Below are 16,853 nucleotides of genomic sequence, written 5' to 3' on the forward strand. Positions count from 1 at the left end.
GAGCTTGCCTTCAGCCTGGGGCACCCAGCAGGGCTCAGCTCTGGGCTGGGGTCTTGCTTCAAGCCCCCTCCATCAGTTACTCCAGAAACTCAGCCCTTGAGAAATCTGGCATCCCTTTTGTGCCCTCCATGTGGTCCTGCTCTGGGCACTCCAGCAGGACTGGGAGGAGGGAGGGAGGGCTTCTTTGGGCCCATCTCCTCCTCCCCATCCCTTCCCTTCTTCCTCTCTGCCAAGCCAGCCTTCTTCTCCCTGGACAGTGCGGGGAGGTTTCAGGAGGGTAGATCTCCCAGGCTCACCACCACCCTGGGCAGAGTAATACACACTTCCTGGCCTCAGGGTCTCACAGTCTAGCTGGGGGACAGACCTGACCCTCAGAATCCATGCTGAACTCTGACAGGTGTGGCTGGACAGGAAGTCTGTACCCAGTTGGCTTCTCAAAGCAGGGCCACCTGATCAGGGTTCTGAAGGCTGAATAGGAGTTTACCAGAAGGATGGCAAAGAAGCAGCATGGGCACAGACCCATGGGTAGGAATTAACACGGCGAACTATGTTACTGGCTAGAAGAGAGGCGAGGCAAAAGTGTGCCAGTTGGAGAATAAGACATGGAATCCGGATCTTTTGTGGAGCAAAGGCTCCTGGGAATAAGGGGTGAGGGAAAAGGGAGGAGGTCTCTCAGCCTCCAACTCCACCCTCTCCCCTGCCCCCTTGCAATTCACACACACACACACACACACACACACACACACACACACACACACACACGGCTGCATGCCTCTTACTAGTGCAGTGGGGAGGGGAAGGAGGGATCGAAATGCAACCTATTCATGTTCCCGCGATGTAACACCCCTCATTTTCCATGCTGGGTAAAGACAAAAACCCTTTACAACCTGTTTCTGGAACTTGTCAGCAGCTGCCAAGAGGAGCATGTTAATTAAACGTCGGCAAAGATGGAAGCCGGAGGCCCTGGCTCTAATTGGACAGTTTGCTTCACCGGATTGAAAAACATTGTGACAAAGGAGGAGGTGCGCGGTGCTCAGCAGGGGTGCGGTGTGGCGGGGAGGAGAGCTGTGGCTTTGATTTCAGCTGATCTGAGTCCCAGTCTCCCTCCCCCAGTAGAGCCGCCTGGCCCAGCCCCATACACCTACGAAGGGCCTGGGAGGGGCCCTCAGCTTGAGAGGGTGTGGGGTGATGTGGCCGGGGATGCCAGGGGGTTTTGGGGGGGGTTCCTGAAGCCCACTTCCCACCAATCCCCACCCCAATCCCGGGCACCACCAGGCCAACAGTATTGGGCCCAACCCAGGGCCAGGCTTTTAGGGCTCTGGGGCTCACCCCTCCTCCTGATCACATGACCTGGGTCCTGCGGGCTGCACAGGGAGGGCAGGGGGCCAGCGCTGGCTGGGCCATGTGCAGGCTGCACCCAGAGCCTATGACCAGCGCATCTGTTACTGGTTGAGGATAGTTGTCCAAGTGCTTGGCGTTTTGAACAAAGAATTGGACAAAATGCACAAAGTAAGGCAGCAAAAGCAGAGATTTATTTTAAACGAAAGTACACTCCACAGGGTGGGAGTGGGCTCCAGCAAGCAGCTCAAGAGCCTGGGCTACAGAATTTTCTGGGCTTTAAATCCTCTCCAGGAGTTTCCCATTGGTTCACTCTATGCACATAAAGTAGTGGCCCGCGACCAGTCTGATTGGTTGCAGAAGAGGACCAATCCGAGGTACTTTTATTTCCAACTGCCAGGCAGCAACTGCCAGGCAGAAAAAGGAGGGATTGAAAGGGAGTAGCCTCTGATATCCAGTCAGCATGCATCAGCCTTAGGTTCCCTGCCTCCAGACCCTATTCTCCTGCCTCATTTCCCGCCTGAGAGAAATGATCCCCAGAAATTTTTATAGGAGACAGATGGACTGATGGTCTTTCTTCTGTAACTGTGTCACACTGACTTGAGGCGCAGTCCCTACCTACTGGGGATCACTGAACTCCCGCCCTGATCTATCAAGTGGAGACAGGGTAGTTTCTTGATGGCCAGGGGTGGTGTCTTCATTTGGAACAGGCTGAAAACCTTGTCACAGGATCATCTGAAGCTTGATGGTCTCTAGGTGAGAGGAAATGAATTTCGTTAAAAGATTTAATGGGAACTTCAGGGGGTGGATACCTATGCTTTCAGGAATGTTTGTTATAGGAATGAATTACAACAGTCTGCTTAATTACTACAAAGGAAGTGATTCCAATCATTTGAAAGAAAGCAATTAAACTGCAAAAAATCTGAGAACATGGCTGCTATTATCCAGCCTACAGTAACTATGCAACAAAAACACCAAGGAAAGTTGGTAGGCATTTACTTGTCTTTTGGCTGTCTGATGGGAGCTTCAGGCTCCTGGTCCGGGGCTTCAGGTATCACAGACTTGATCCTTGAAACATGTATCCAAGTATCTAATCCTAGTACTTTGACCGTAGAAGGCATAGCCAGTACCACTGAAAATGGTTCCTTCCATTGGGGTTGCAATTGTTGAGCAGGTGATCCTTCCTTCCATGTGTTAACAAGTGCCTTATCCCTTAGCCTGATTTTAGGTTGCTGATTAGTTCCCAGTATGGGGAGCCTTTGAGTTCCAAACTTTTGCAAAGCCTGCTGAAATTATCTTAACTAGGTATTTTACTAAACCAGCTGTTTCTGGATCAGTAATTAGATCATTAGGTAAGAATGGCTTTCCATATAACATTTCATAGGGGGTTATTTTAATTTTTGCTCTAGGGGTATAATGGATTCTTAAGAGGGCTAGAGGCAGTAAACTGACCCAAGTTTTTTATGTTTCCTGACATAGTTTAGCTAACGCTCATTTTAGAGTTTGGTTAGCCCTTTCTACTGTCCTGGAGGATTGAGGCCTCCACGCTGAATGTAAATAGTATTTGAATCCAAGAGCCTTAGCAACCCCTTGAGTTATTTGGGAGATAAAAGATGTGCCATTATCACTTTGGAGGCTCTGAGGTAACCCAAACCAGGGGATTCTTTTAAGAGAAACTTTATAGCCTCATCAGCCTTCTCTGTTCTGGTAGGGTAAGCTTCGACCCAACCAGTAAAGATATCTATTAGCACTGACAAAAACTTGTATCCTCTGCAAGCTGGCATATGAGTGAAGTCTAATCGCCAGTCTTCCCCTGGGTAAGTTCCTCTCCTCTGGACTGGTTCTATTAGAGGAGGCATTTTGTTTCCTGGGTTAAGTGCACACAGTGAGCAGGCATGACAGACCTGCTTAACCACCGAATCTAAGTGAGGCCCAATGAAGAGCCTGTTAACCATGGCCAGGGTGGCATCTCTCCCCCTATGGAAGGAGTCACCCAGGGTTTTTATAATTCTCCATTGGGCTGTTTGAGGGAGATGTAATTTTGATCCCATATACCACCAGGATCCTTTTTTTTTTTTTTTTTTTTTTGCCCCCCTGCCCTTGCTCCTTTATTAACTGTTCTTCCTGTAGTGTGTGTTCAGGATCCATTGGGAATCATAGAAAGGAATCAGTGCTAGGATCTGTTGGGATTGTACCCTGAGGGATGTGGGCTTTGGCTTCTCTATCAGCCTTTCTGTTCCCTTGTGCTATAGGGGTTAAGTCCCTTAGATGCCCCCTATGGTGGATTATAGCCATGGCCTTTGGCAGGTGTATTGCTTCCAATAACTGAAGAATTTCAGGCCCATGCTTTGTGGGGGAGTGTTTGCTAGCTAGTAGTCCCCTTTCTTTCTAGATTGTAGCATAAACATGAACCACAAGGAATGCCATATGTAGAATCTGTATAGATGTTAAGCTTTTTCTTTTGTCTCAACATTAATGCTCGGGTAGGAGCAATGATTTCAGCCTTTTGTGCTGATGTGCCAAGGGGCAGTGGCTGGGCTTAGATAATGGTGATGTGATTGACTATTGCATACGCAACTCAGTGCTCTGCATTTGACACAGAACTGCCATCTGTGAACAAGTCCTCAGAATCTGGGAGAGGCTGATCTTTTAATTTAGGCCAGCTAACATATGTGTGTGCAATGACTGGCTAGCAGGAATGATTTGTTATTGGGCCTATGGGTATTAATGAAGCTGGATTCAAAGTGTTACAGGTTTTAAGGGTTACATCTGGATTATCTAGGAGCATGGCCTGGTATTTGGTTAACCTTTCCCCCATCATCCAGATGTATCCCTTTATCTCTAAGACCGACTTTACCTGATCGGGGGTTAGAACTTCCAGTGATTGGCTCAGGGTGATTTTAGTGGTTTCCTCCACTAACATAGCAGTGGCTGCTGTTGCCCACAGGCAATTTGGCCATCCCGAGGCCACTCTCTCCAACTTCTTTGAAAAGTAGGCGTTTGGTCTGGGTTCTGATCCTATTTCTGGACTAGCATTCCCACAGCTATGCCATTCGTCTCTGCTACATACAAGGGTAGGGCTTAGTTAGGTCTGGGATCCCAAGAGCTGTAGCCTGGGTAAGGGCTTATTTCAGCTTGCAAAGCCTTCTCTCATTTCCAGGGTCCATTCTATTAGCTCATTTTCAGGCCTCCTTGTTGCTTCACACAGTGGCTTTGCCATGAGCCCTAAATTTGGTACCCATATTCCACAAAACCCAGACATTCCCCAAAAAGAATGAAACTGCTCCTTGGGGTGGGGAGGGGGGGAGCAAACCACATCTGGCTTGCACTCATTCTGGGGACACTTGCCAGGTTCCAGGTGTTAAGACATGCCCTAAATAGTGGACCTGTTGGAGAGTAATCTGAGTCTTCTTTTTGGAACTTTGTATCACCTGTAAGCCAGGAAATGTAAGGTTTTTGTAGTATTTTGGTCAGAAGCCTCTTGGGTTGGGCTAGACACAAGAAGGTGATCCACATACTGGAGTATATTCCCGCCCCCCAGTTTCAGACCCCTCAGATCCCTCTCTAAGGGTCGGGCAAAGAAGTGGAGGCTATCCTGAAAGCCCTGGGGGAGCACTGTCCAAGTGTATTGTTGTTTTTCTCTGGTATTAGGATTTTCCCATTCAAAGGCAAAAGGGTATTGGGACTCTGGGACCAGAGGAATGAAAAAGAAAGTATCTTTTATGTGTAGGACTGAGAACCATTTTGCATCCCCTGGCACCTGAGCCAAGAGAGTATATAGCTCCACCACCAGTGGGTGGAGAGAGATAAGAGCCTCATTAATTATTCTGATACCCTATACTAGCTGGTATTCCCCCAAAAGCTTTAGAGTGGGTAAGATGGGAGTATTGCAGGGAGAATTGCAAGGTTTTAAGAGCCCATGGGTAAGTAACACCACATCTATGGGCGCTAGGCCTTTTCTTGCTTGCAGCTTAATTGGGTATTGTTTTCAATTGGGAAAATAGCTAGGGTCTTTAAGCCATATTTTGACTGGCACTGCTGTTTTGGCCTTCCCTGGTTTCCCAGTATACCATGCTAGTGGGTTAACCTGTTTATTAATGTGGTCAGGGGCACAGTCCATATTTTTTACTATTAGCAATTTCACTAGGTGATGCTTAAATTGTAGTAGTGCCCCTATTTTAACCATAGTATCTCTTTGCAACAGGGGGACTGGGCATCTTGGTACTACTAGAAATTCCTGTTGGAAGATTTGTTTCTTAAATTAACAAATCAAAGAAGGAGTAAATAATCTTGTTTGTGGCTTTCTTTCCATTCCCATAACACTCGCAGACGGGGAAGAAAGTTTTCCTGTATAAGCAGTAAGAACAGAGTAACTTGCCCTTGTATCAAAAAGAAACTTAATTTGGGTGCCCATGACCTACAGAGTTACCGGGGCTTCTCAGTAGTAATTACAATATTCCTAGACAGGGGCAGTGAGGAAGACCTGGGGCCCCTTCAGTCTTCATCTGATTCCTCCTTGTGCACAGCTAGAGTTTTACCTGATGGAGCTCCTCGGTAGGAGCAAAGGTAATCAATTTTCCAGTGCCAGGGGTCATAATTGGTGCCCTCACATTTTCAGCAGGGGCTTGGAGGGGGATGAATACAGTCCTTTGCCCAATTCCCAGCTTTCTTGCACTTGAAGCAAGAGCCCTTTCTGGCATCATCCTTGTGGCCCTTTGGGTTTCCCTTGGATGCTTTTTGGGCATTCAGGGCATTGCCAATGATGGCTGCCATAATTTTGGCTTGCTATTTTTCTTTACTCTTTTTTTTTTTCCTTCCACCAGATCATGATTGTTATACACCATAAAGGTGATATCAAGAAGCTGATTGTGATTAGTTTGTGGCCCCATCTGTAGCTTTTGGAGCTTATGTCTAATGTTTGGGGTGGATTGGTGAATGAAATGTGCCATTAATATTTTGCTTTCAGGAGAGGAAGAGTCCAGATTAGTATATTTTTTAAAGGCTTCCTTCAGTCTGCCATAAAACGTGGCTGGATTTTCCTTCTTGCCCTGTGTAACCTCACTTACTTTATCATAATTTACTGCCTTAGTTATTCCCTTTTTCATTCCTCCAAGGAGAGCCTCAAGACCTTTAGTCCAGTTGTTTATTCCCACGAGTGTGTTATAGTCCCAATTAGGGTCAGTAGTGGGGACTATGTCTGGGCCCAGGTGATTGCCCTGTGGGTTTTGGGCAAATAAATTGTCTGCTTCCTGATGGGCAGCCTCAAAGATTCATTCCTTTTCAAAAGGGGTGCAACAAGTTGCTAGAATGAATTGAACATCTCTCCATGAGAGATCAAAGGCTAAGGTCAAAGTTTGGAACCCATCTGCAAATTTCCCGGGATTCTTGGAATAGCTTCCTTGCTTTTCCTTACATTGTTGTACATCAGTTACAGAGAAGGGGGCCTGCACTAGGACTGGCCCCTCCACTCCTGCTACTTCCCCAGTGGGTAGCAGGGCTGGCGGGAGAGTTGAATATGGTGTTCTCCTCCAAGTGTGAGGGGGACTTAGTAGGGTCCCCGGTGTTTTGGTTTTAGCCTCAGGAGCACTTGGCAAGGGGTTATATGGGGGTGGTTTCTGTCACCCTGAGAGAGGGGTGGCCCTTGTAAAAAGGGGTTGTCTATATCTAGTTCTGCATTTGGACTTTCCTTTGAGGGGATTATTGGGTTTTGGTATAGTGCCATGAAGGCCTGCATGTGTGGGATTTCTGACCATGTGCCCTGCCTTTTACAAAATTGGTCTAATTGCAGGATGCTGTCATAATTAAGGCTACTATTGACCACCCGCTGTTCCAGGCTGAGCAGCTCATAAAGAGGCCAAACAGTATTGCAGAAAAAGAGAATCATACATTTTCTCTTTAGAATGTCAGGGTCAAGTTGATTTCAATGGTGGAGGATGTAGCCAAGCAGGGAATCAGGTGAAATAGATGGAGAGTTGCCCATAGAAGAATCAGGTGGAATCGATGGAGAGTTGCCCATAGTGGTCTGGAAAAGAGAAGAGGACTTTGAAAAGTGGAGGGCTCATTAGGTGACCCAAATTTTACACGGGTCATCCCCCTGGAAAAATTCTGGGCCCTGACTGGGGTCCTGGGGGGGACATCCTTCTTTAGGACCCCATCTTAGTCTATTGGACATCTCTGACCTTAGATCCGACACCGCTATGGAATGGTTTCCTCTACCACTGATGGCCCACTATGAACTTTCCCTCTTGTCCCTGGATGAAGGCCTTGACTTCTAGAAATTAATTTTCAGTCAAACCTTTGGATTTTTTCCTATCCCACTTAAAACAATTATTTAACTTTCTAAATTTAGGCGAGATTAAATTGTACATAAATTCCTTTTTATGAATCCCCCCACATGACACCCACAAACCATCTGCCCAAACCCTCTGACTTGTCCTTAGCCAGTTGAGTAGGAGAAGGGAAGAATTTAGCATAAGAAAACAAGGTTTAAGTCGCCTGAAACGTAAGCTCACCCTGGATGGGCTGCTACTGCCAACTGCATCACATGGAGGGTTCAGGGATGATAACTGGACAAGACAGAAAAGAGTCCTTCCTGCTTCCAGGCAGGCAGCTATCCCCATTCACTCCTTGGCCTTCAGGTAACACCGGAGAATGGTCCTGGCCAGTTGCCCTCAATTATTAAAGAGCTGCTAGGAAACTGCCGCTCAGAGACTGAAAAAGAAAAGGACTTGGTCCCTCACCCAAGCCGGGAAGTGGGGGTTAGGTGCTTCCACATAGAAACCTTTTGGTTTCACCAGAAAGTAGCCCTGGCCAGAAACCTGCAGTTGCCTCTGTGCATAGGTGCTATCCACCGAGGGTCCTGAGTTGGAGAGAAAAAGAGAGAAAGAGCAAAAAGAGAAAAATAAATCCTAAACGTTGGGCTTACCTCCTGACTGGCTCCCCAACATATGTTACCAGTTAAGGGTAGTTGCCCGGGTTCTTGGCGTTTTGAACAAAGAACTGGACAAAACACACAAACAAAACAAGGCAGAGAAAGCAAAGATTTAATTTAAACAAAAGTACACTCCACAGGGTGGGAGCAGCCTCGAGCAAGTGGTTTAAGAGCATGGGTTACAGAATTTTCTGGGGTTTAAATACCCTCTAGAAGTTTCCCATTGGTTCACTCTATGCAAATGAAGTAGTGGCCTGCGGCCAGTCTGATTGGTTGCCGAAGGGGAAGAGTAGGCCCACGACCAGTCTGATTGGTTGTGGGAGAGGACCAATCAGAGGTACTTTCATTTTTTGACTGCCACACAGACAAAGGAGGGATTGAAAAGTCAGTAGCCTCTGATGGCCAGTCAGCATGCATTGGCCTTAGGTTCCTTGCTTTCAGACCCTATTCTCCTGCCTCACCTCCCTGGGAGAGATCCGGGTTGAGGCCCCTCTTTCCAAAACCAGCACTAGGTCACATAATCAGGTAGATCTGACAAACGTGGGCAACTGAGAAGGTCCTCCTGGAAAACCCAACTGTAAAGTGAAGTTCCTTAGCCCTGCAGAGCCCGAGTTTCTCTCCACAGGGATACAGGGGGTGCACACAGACTGCCCCATCGGTGTGTTTGATGGTTGTACTTCAAGTCCCCTCTTTGTTCTTGACTTGTGAACAATGACACAGCCTGGCATGGAACACTGACTGCGCTGGGCACCGTGCTGAGGGTCTTATGTGCCTCAGTTCATTTAGCCTCCCAGCAACCCTGAGAGAGAGAGAGGCTGCAGCATTCCCATCTTACACGTGGGGAAACTGAAGCCTAGATCAGATAAGTTACTCAGTCAAGGTCACAGATCCTTCTGATTCCAGTGTCTGAACCTGGACTCCGTGTTCCCTGGTCTCTGGCTCCAGGCTCCAGGTATTTAGGATGACCTGACAAAAGGATGGGGTTCCTAAGTAGACAATACCTTTCCCAGGGCCTCCAGACTGGGATGCACAAAAGATGGGGTTACAGCAGGCTGGGGGGTCACTCTGGAAGGCCCTACACACGTTCCCTATCCTCATTCACACGCCCAACTTGCATCTTCTAGGGTGAAACAGTTAACAAGGGCAGAGCCCCCACTTCAGTCCACTTCTGCCTTGGCCCCTGCTTTGCCCCCCACCCCACTCCTATCCCGAGCTGCTGCCCAGTGGGAGCTCTATTTGGGGTGGGAGGCCAGGCTGGGGCCTATGAGAGCCCCAGCAAGTACAGGAAAAGGAGCCATTGTGGCTCAGCCCCAGGGATTAAGAGATACAAATTGGATGTGGAGGGCTGAGGCCATTGACTAAAGTCCCTGTGAGCTGAATTTCCAAGCGGGGAGCAGCCCAAGTCCTGTTCCTGGGCAGCCTGTGCCTGAACAGTGTCCAGGCAGCCTGTTGGGCCTAATCCCATGGGAGCTGCAGCCCAAGGAGCCCCAGAAATACTGCTGCTGGGGAGAGAGGCTGCCCTTGATGGGATCAGGCAGCCTAACCCTGGATGTTCAGGGCGGCCACCCTGAGAAGGGATGGGAGATGAGAAGAAGATGCATTCACAGGAGTGTGTGTACACATAAGTCCCCGGCCTGGGCATTGTATCTGTGTGGGACCCTCTAAAGTTGGGCAACCCCATGTATTAGGGGCAGTGTCAGGCCCTTTGTGTGTCTGAGGTTTGGGGCACAGGGAATGGGACCTGATGTGCCTGACTGAGGGAGTGAGGCATGAGGACGAAAGTGGCAGAGCCCCCGCCCAGCAGGCCCAAGTGGGTGCTCAGCGTGTGTGTGTGTGTGTGTGTGTGTGTGTGTGTGTGTGTGTGTACTCGCACATCGTCTAGCAGGGCGCTTGAGAACAGCCCTTCAGAGGTGGTTGGAGGGGCTCTGCAAATTGTAATCAGATTAAGGGACCAATCACTTAGGGCTCTTGAAAAGGCCACAAGGTTTCTAATCAGCCCTGAGGGCCCGGCCCACAAAACCCAGAGGAACTCTGCGGGAGTCGCCCGCTGGGGGGCCAAGGGGGTGGGGGGCGTTTTTCTTCCCTCGCTGTCTCTTGTAATTATGTCAATTTGCTAGCCAAATTGTTTGCTCGAGTGGACAGGGGGGCTTGTGCCCCATTCATGTGGTAATGTGGGAACCGGTGGCCTCCTGGCTGGGAAAATAGAAGGTACCAGGGACCCTTCTGCAGGGAGCAGTCAGGCCCAGGGGGTGTGGGGAACCCAGGCCTCAGGAACTCATTCCTCACCGTCGTGGGGCTTTTTTCCCACCAATTCCAGCATCTTCCAGCTTGCATTGTTCTCTGGGATGTTCGTTTGGGCTGGCTGAGATGAAGGATGGGGTAGAGAGGCAAGGACCCCCAGAGGGAGGGCTGGACAAAAGGCTCCAGGCTCCCTCAAGGTGAAGGTGGGCAGCTCTCTGAACCCTGTGTCTGTTCCCTTGTGGGACAGGCTGAGGCTTGAAGTTTGGGAGCAGCAGAGGACTCAAAGGTGCCAGAAAGGTGCCAGAAAGATGGGGTCCTGAAAGGGTGAGTCACACTACACACAGATTCAGGGACAAGCAGAGACTTGGAAGAAAGTTCTTGCTTTGTTTCCTGAGCCTTTTGGCAGGCACCAATCACTGTGCCACCCTTTGTTTACACAGAGCCTGACAGCAACGCAGAGAAGTAAGTACTGGGTATCCTATTTCACAGACAAGACTACTGAGGCTCAGAGAAGCTGAGCGACTTGCCCAACGCCACAGAGCTAGGAGATGAGGAGCAGAACTTTGAACCCAGCTCTATCTGATTCCTCTGCCTCTTCTGCCCTGCCCCTACCATATGGGTTCATTCCTTCCTTCAACCAGCAAACAGGAACTGGATGTTCCCCAACCCCAATTCTGTATGAGGAACTAAGGATGCAGAAGACTAAGATGACCGAGGGAGGGCACTGTTGGGACGGTTAGCATTAGCATGCTGCGGTGTGTGCTGCAGTCACTGTCAGCATGGGGCTGTGGCACACAGCAGTGTCAAGACTTGGACACATTGCTCAGGAACAAAGGTCATTAGGAACAATGGTTGTTATCAGTCCAGACACAGAACCTGCAGTGCATGCATTTCTCTGCCTCCTGGGCTACTCAGAAAGGGTCTTCTCTCCTCCCCAGGTACCCCTTCAGCATGGAAAGACTCCTCCTCTCTTCCCTGGGTGTGGCACCCCCAACCACTCCGTTTCTCAGATTTGAGGGCCCTGTCCACCCTGGCCACTTCCCACTGGACCTACCTGGGTTATCAGTTTCCCTGTGAATGTGAAGATCCCCCTGTCCACAGGTGTTCACAAGACCACCGTCCTCACCACCCACCCTGCCTTCACCACCAGTGCCCCTCACTGTTCCATTCCAGGGCCATTGGGATGTGCCCTGCTGCCAGCTGGCAGGAGGCTGGGGTGCAGGGTGGTGTTGGGAGTCAGGGTGTGGAGAGAGATCTCAGAGATCAGAACCCCTTATCCCCCAACTGGGAGAAGAGGCCAGAGTTCATGTTTACTTCCATATGGGAGATAGCCAGAAATTCATTCTTCTTAGAGCAAATCCAACTGGTTAGGCAGTTACCATATGACTTCCACTGGGCAAAGTACTAGGAGGCAGGAGTGCAGGGAGGCCCAGGCACTCCCTAAAGTTCCCCAGCCCTGTGAGGAGAGGCAAGACTGAAACCAATGACATAGTACCCAGTCCAGGACAGGAGAAGACTAAAGACCAATAACAGCAAACACAAGGCACTTCTATGTGCCAGGCACAGCTCCAGGCACTTTACATGTATTATTAATTCATTTAACCTTCACAATAATCCTATGAGGTCAGTGCAGTTATTATCTCCATTTTACCTCATGAAGAAACTGAAGTACAGAGAAGTTGAGTAACTTACCCACAGCCACACAGCTAACTGCAGAGCAGGCCCCTGACCTCACTTCCCTCCCTCCTGGCAAAACCTACAGAGAGCACTTAGATTTGAAGAGGCAAACAGGAGAATATCCAGTCCAGCTTTCTAGAGACCGTGATGTCTAGGCTGAGTCCTGAAGGACCGGTAGGAGTTACTCGGGCAAAGGATTGGGGATGGAGGCACCAGTGTCTGGAAGGCAACAGAACATCCAGATCAGGAGTGGTGAGGCCAGAGGGGAAGGCAGGGACCTAACCAAGGGCAAATATGGATCCTATACTAAAGCTAATGGCAATGAGTCATTGAAGAGTTTTAAGCAGTAGGGGTGACAGGATCGGGAACAGCATTCTCCACTCCCCTCCTCGCTGTTGGGGATACCAACCTCAGGGTTTCATTTAATTCTAGGAATTAGTCACACTCAGTTTTGCCCCAGGGCCTTTGCATAGGCTGTGCCTGATGCCTAGAATGTTCTACACACCCTATCCCATTCCATTTTCTTCATTGCTACACATGCCTTTTTTGTACCCTGTACTTTTTCTCCATAGCAGTAATCAAGTTTGTGTTGCTATACTTCTTTTTTGTTTGTTTGTATGTTTGTGTGGTTTTTTTGTTTTTGTTTTTGTTTTTTTGAGACAAAGTCTCACTCTGCCACCCAGGCTGGAGTGCAGTGGCGTGATCTCAGTTCACTGCAAACTCTGCCTCCTTAGTTCAAGAGATTCTCCTTGTCTCAGCCTCCCAAGTAGCTGGGATTACAGGCACCCATGATGGTGTACTTCTTTGTGCCATTTGGCCAGTCTCCCCAGTTCCAAAGGGAAGAGACCCCATCTGCCAAGGGATAAGCTGGGCGCATTGCAAGATTGATCATTACTTGTTGAATGAATGAGTGAAAGAATGAATGCATGCATTCACTTTGGCTACACTGGGAGAATGAGGTGGAGGTTAGCAAGCAGAGATACGCTTTATGGACCCTTATGAGGCTTTTCTGGGACTGACCCAGGTCAACGACATGCAGGCTGTGAATGTAGGTGGCAGGCGTGTGAATTAAGACAACAGACATACTGAGGGGCTTGGGAATTAATTCTGATGCAGGACTTACAGGACCTAAATCTACCACCTGCTGCATTCTTCCCTTTTTTTGAGCATGGGCTATAAGAGTAGAAGACCCAGATCCTACCTAGATAATTTTTTCCTCAGCCTAGAAACCCTGTCTCACCTTACACACCAAAAAAAAAAGTTGGAAAGTTGTTCTTTGAGTTGGGAAAGGAGATAACGAGAGTGAGGGGTCTGGGCACAGCACAGCCAATCAGGATGGCAAGCAGTAAGAGTGGACAAGGCTGTCACCCTTGGAACTTGCTTTGGGTGCAGAACACCTAGCAGGACCCCCATGCTGACCCTCCTTTCCTTGCTTGCTGATACACTTGGACATGGCTTTTGGCCCCTGTCCACTCTTTTCTTGTTTCCTGAAGGCACCAACAGATGCAAAGCCACCATATTAAAAGATTTTATGCCTGAAACTCTCCTAAACAAAGAATCAGAGCTAAGGCCACAGGGCTGGACCACATAGGACCACTGGTAGAGACTGCTAATTGTCCCACTCTATCTATTCTACCCTTCATATCTATTTGTAGAATAAAGGGGCATGTAGCCTCTCAATATAAAACTACATTTCCCAAACTCCTTTGCAGCTAGCATGTGATCACATGATCAAATTCTGGCCAATGACTGGAAGTGGAGTACACAACTTCCTAAGTCAGGCTCCAGGAAGGAAGCACTTTTCTCTTCCTGCCCCCTGACATGCAGATTAAATTGAAGTTGCATGTTAACAAAGGCAGAGCAACAAGACAGAAAGAGTCTGGGTCCCTGATAATTATGGGCCACGATTCCAGCACTACGCCATCCACCCAGATTTTTATGTAAGAAAAATAAACTTGTGTTTAAGCCCTATTCTTTTGGGTCTTTTCATGCAGCAACCAGACTGACATCCTGACAAATATACAACCCATTGTAGGAGGGATAGGAAGGGCTCAGAGAAGGGGGTGTGGGTTGGAAGCACACCTTAAAGTTGAGGATTTGTGAATCTCAGTCTGTAAATTAAGGCAATAACACCCAATCATTCTGTCACCCCTTTCTTCTCTCCCCAGCCTGGGAGAATTTTTCTCTATTCCAAGGGTGTTGGAGAAAGGAGAATCCTCTCCTTCCTCTGCTTGTCCAAGGTATTGTGTCTTTGCTCACAAATTTGAATTTTTCTAGGGGCTTGGGCATTGAGAAGCAGAAGCCAGGAAGGTGGTAGTATACCTGTATTTCCTGGACAGCCCCATGCCAACAGGATGGCAGTGAGTACAGAGTGGACTACCCAAATGGGAGCAAAGAAAAGAAAAATACAGGCTCAGGGGAAGGACATAACTGATAGCTATTTACTTGGACTCAATGGCACATGTGTGACTGGGGAAGGACCCAGAGTCTCAGCTACAGGGACACCAATGTGAGGAAAGACATGCAGTTGTGTCCAAGCCCAGAGATAGTTGGCTTCACTAAACAACATCCAGGACGGTTTATTCATTAGCTTTTTTTTTTTTTTTGAGATGGAGTCTCACTCTGTCATCCAGGCTGGAGTGCAGTGGCATGATCTAGGCTCACTGCAACCTCCACCTCCTGGATTCAAGCGATTCTCCTGCCTCAGCCTCCCAAGTAGCTGGAACAACAGGTGCGTACCACCACGCCCAGCTATTTTTTGTATTTTTAGTAGAGATGGGGTTCACTGTGTTGGCCAGGCTGGTCTCAAACTCCTGGCCTCAAGTGATCCACCCCCTTGGCCTCCCAAAGTGCCAGGATTACAGGCATGAGCCACTGCACCTGGCCTCATTAGCATCTTGATATAAGGAAAAGAGGAGATGTGTTGCAGTTAGATAGACTTAGATTGAAATCCATCTTTGCCAGTAATTACATATGTGATCTTTGGTAGATCACCTCACTTCTTTGAGACTCGATTTCCTTATCTGTAAAATGTGGAAAATAACATCTATCTCAGAGTGAGTTGTGAGCATTAAAGGGGATAATTAGCACATAGCAGATGGACAACAAATACTATGAATATGTAGATATAAAAAAAATAGATGACCCCACTTTCTGGTATTCTTGCCCTTGTGTAACCTTTTCTCCTTTTTGTTTGGCAGGACCTGGAACTTGCTCCTAATGAATAGAATACAGCAAAGGTATGGGATGCAGGTGAGTCTGTGTACCTGGTTACATAATTAAATAGATAAGATTGTAGCACCTGTCTTGCTGGAGTGTTTCACACTCTTGCTGGCTTTGATAAAGCAGGTGGCCATTTCAGGTCCAACTGAGAGTGGCCTGTAAAACTGAGGGCAGCTAACAGCCAGCAAGAAAATGAGCCCTTCAGTCCTGTAAATGCAAGGAACTGAATTCTGCCAAGAGTTGCATGAGCTTGGAAGTAGATCCTTCCTCAGTCAAGTTTCCAGATGAGGACCCAGTCCTGACCCACACTTTGATTGCAGGCTTGCAGAGGGCCCAGCTCAGCCATTCCAAGATTCTTGACCCACAGAAACTGAGATAATACACATGTGCATCGCCTGCCTCTGAATTTGTGATAATATTGTTCTTCAGATATCTATATCTAGCTATCATAAATGATGTATGTAAACAACCACATATCATACATTTGTTTGGTCAAGCATGGTATCCCACCCCTCTGACCACAGTGATTGGCACAGATAAGGGCACCTGACAAAGCTAGGCCAATCAGCCTTCTTCCCTGGGATTTTGTAAACAAAGGCAGAGAAAAAGGAGCGTTGTCTTTCCTCTTGGCTTGCTCAGACACTATGATGTAAGTTTATGGTTGTGAAATCCATGTTCTTCTCCTGCTGCATGGAGGAAACTCTACACAGCAGGAAAGAATAAAACTGGCTCACAAAGAGGAGCCCTGAGACACATTGAAAAGGTTTATTGCCATAATTTGAGTAGCAGGGACTGTGACACCTGAGGCTAGCCCAGCCCTAGATATCCCAGGTTCATGAGCCATTAAATTCCTCTTTTTGCTTATCCTGGCTCCCCTTGTGTTCCCTGAGCTCCTGGAGGTCACAGCATCTGCCAGCTTCCACATAATGTCCCCATATGGCCCAGCTCTGAAGGTTTTTGCAGAATAAGTATAGAAAATGGTGACTGGATGTGAGAACCTTACTATGTGTCAAGGTCCCCAAAGAGCATTCACTTATATGACCTTATTTGATCTTTACAAACAATCATAATCATTACTGCATGAGTTAGATGGTTTTGACTATTACTATTGGGAACACCCCAATAAAATGGCTTAAATCATAAGAGGATTTATGAATTCATATAAGAATCTCCCCAGGGACATTCCAGGCTCATGCGTCCATTCAGTTTTGCTTTCCTGTGAGTCTTATGGCTCCACACCTCTTGCCATTGGCTTCAACCTGAGGTCAATATAAAGGTGGCGAGCAGCTCTGGGCATCACATGCAGACCCAGCAATGCTCAGGGGAAGAGGAATAACCATCTCTTCCTTTCATGTACTTTCTTCTTTTCAGACATGTTTAAGTGAAATTTTATATATATATATGTTGGTTTCATTTTAGTTCGAGTCTTTTTTTTTTTTTTTTT

General features: G+C 47.9%; 1 long non-coding RNA gene across 1 annotated transcript in view; it reads left to right on the forward strand.

Moving 5' to 3' along the window:
• The first annotated feature begins 13,404 nt into the window (after window positions 1–13,404).
• Window positions 13,405–16,853, forward strand: part of LOC108521421 (uncharacterized) — a 4,156-nt gene continuing 707 nt past the window's right edge. Inside the window, exons 1-2 of the long non-coding RNA XR_001883184.1 lie at window positions 13,405–14,427; window positions 15,388–15,439. This is a non-coding gene — a long non-coding RNA (uncharacterized LOC108521421). The remainder of the gene's footprint in view (window positions 14,428–15,387; window positions 15,440–16,853) is intronic.

The sequence above is a fragment of the Rhinopithecus bieti genome, unplaced genomic scaffold (assembly GCF_001698545.2).
Source record: "Rhinopithecus bieti isolate Rb0 unplaced genomic scaffold, ASM169854v2 scaffold_57534, whole genome shotgun sequence".
NCBI classification, from domain to species: Eukaryota; Metazoa; Chordata; class Mammalia; order Primates; family Cercopithecidae; genus Rhinopithecus; species Rhinopithecus bieti.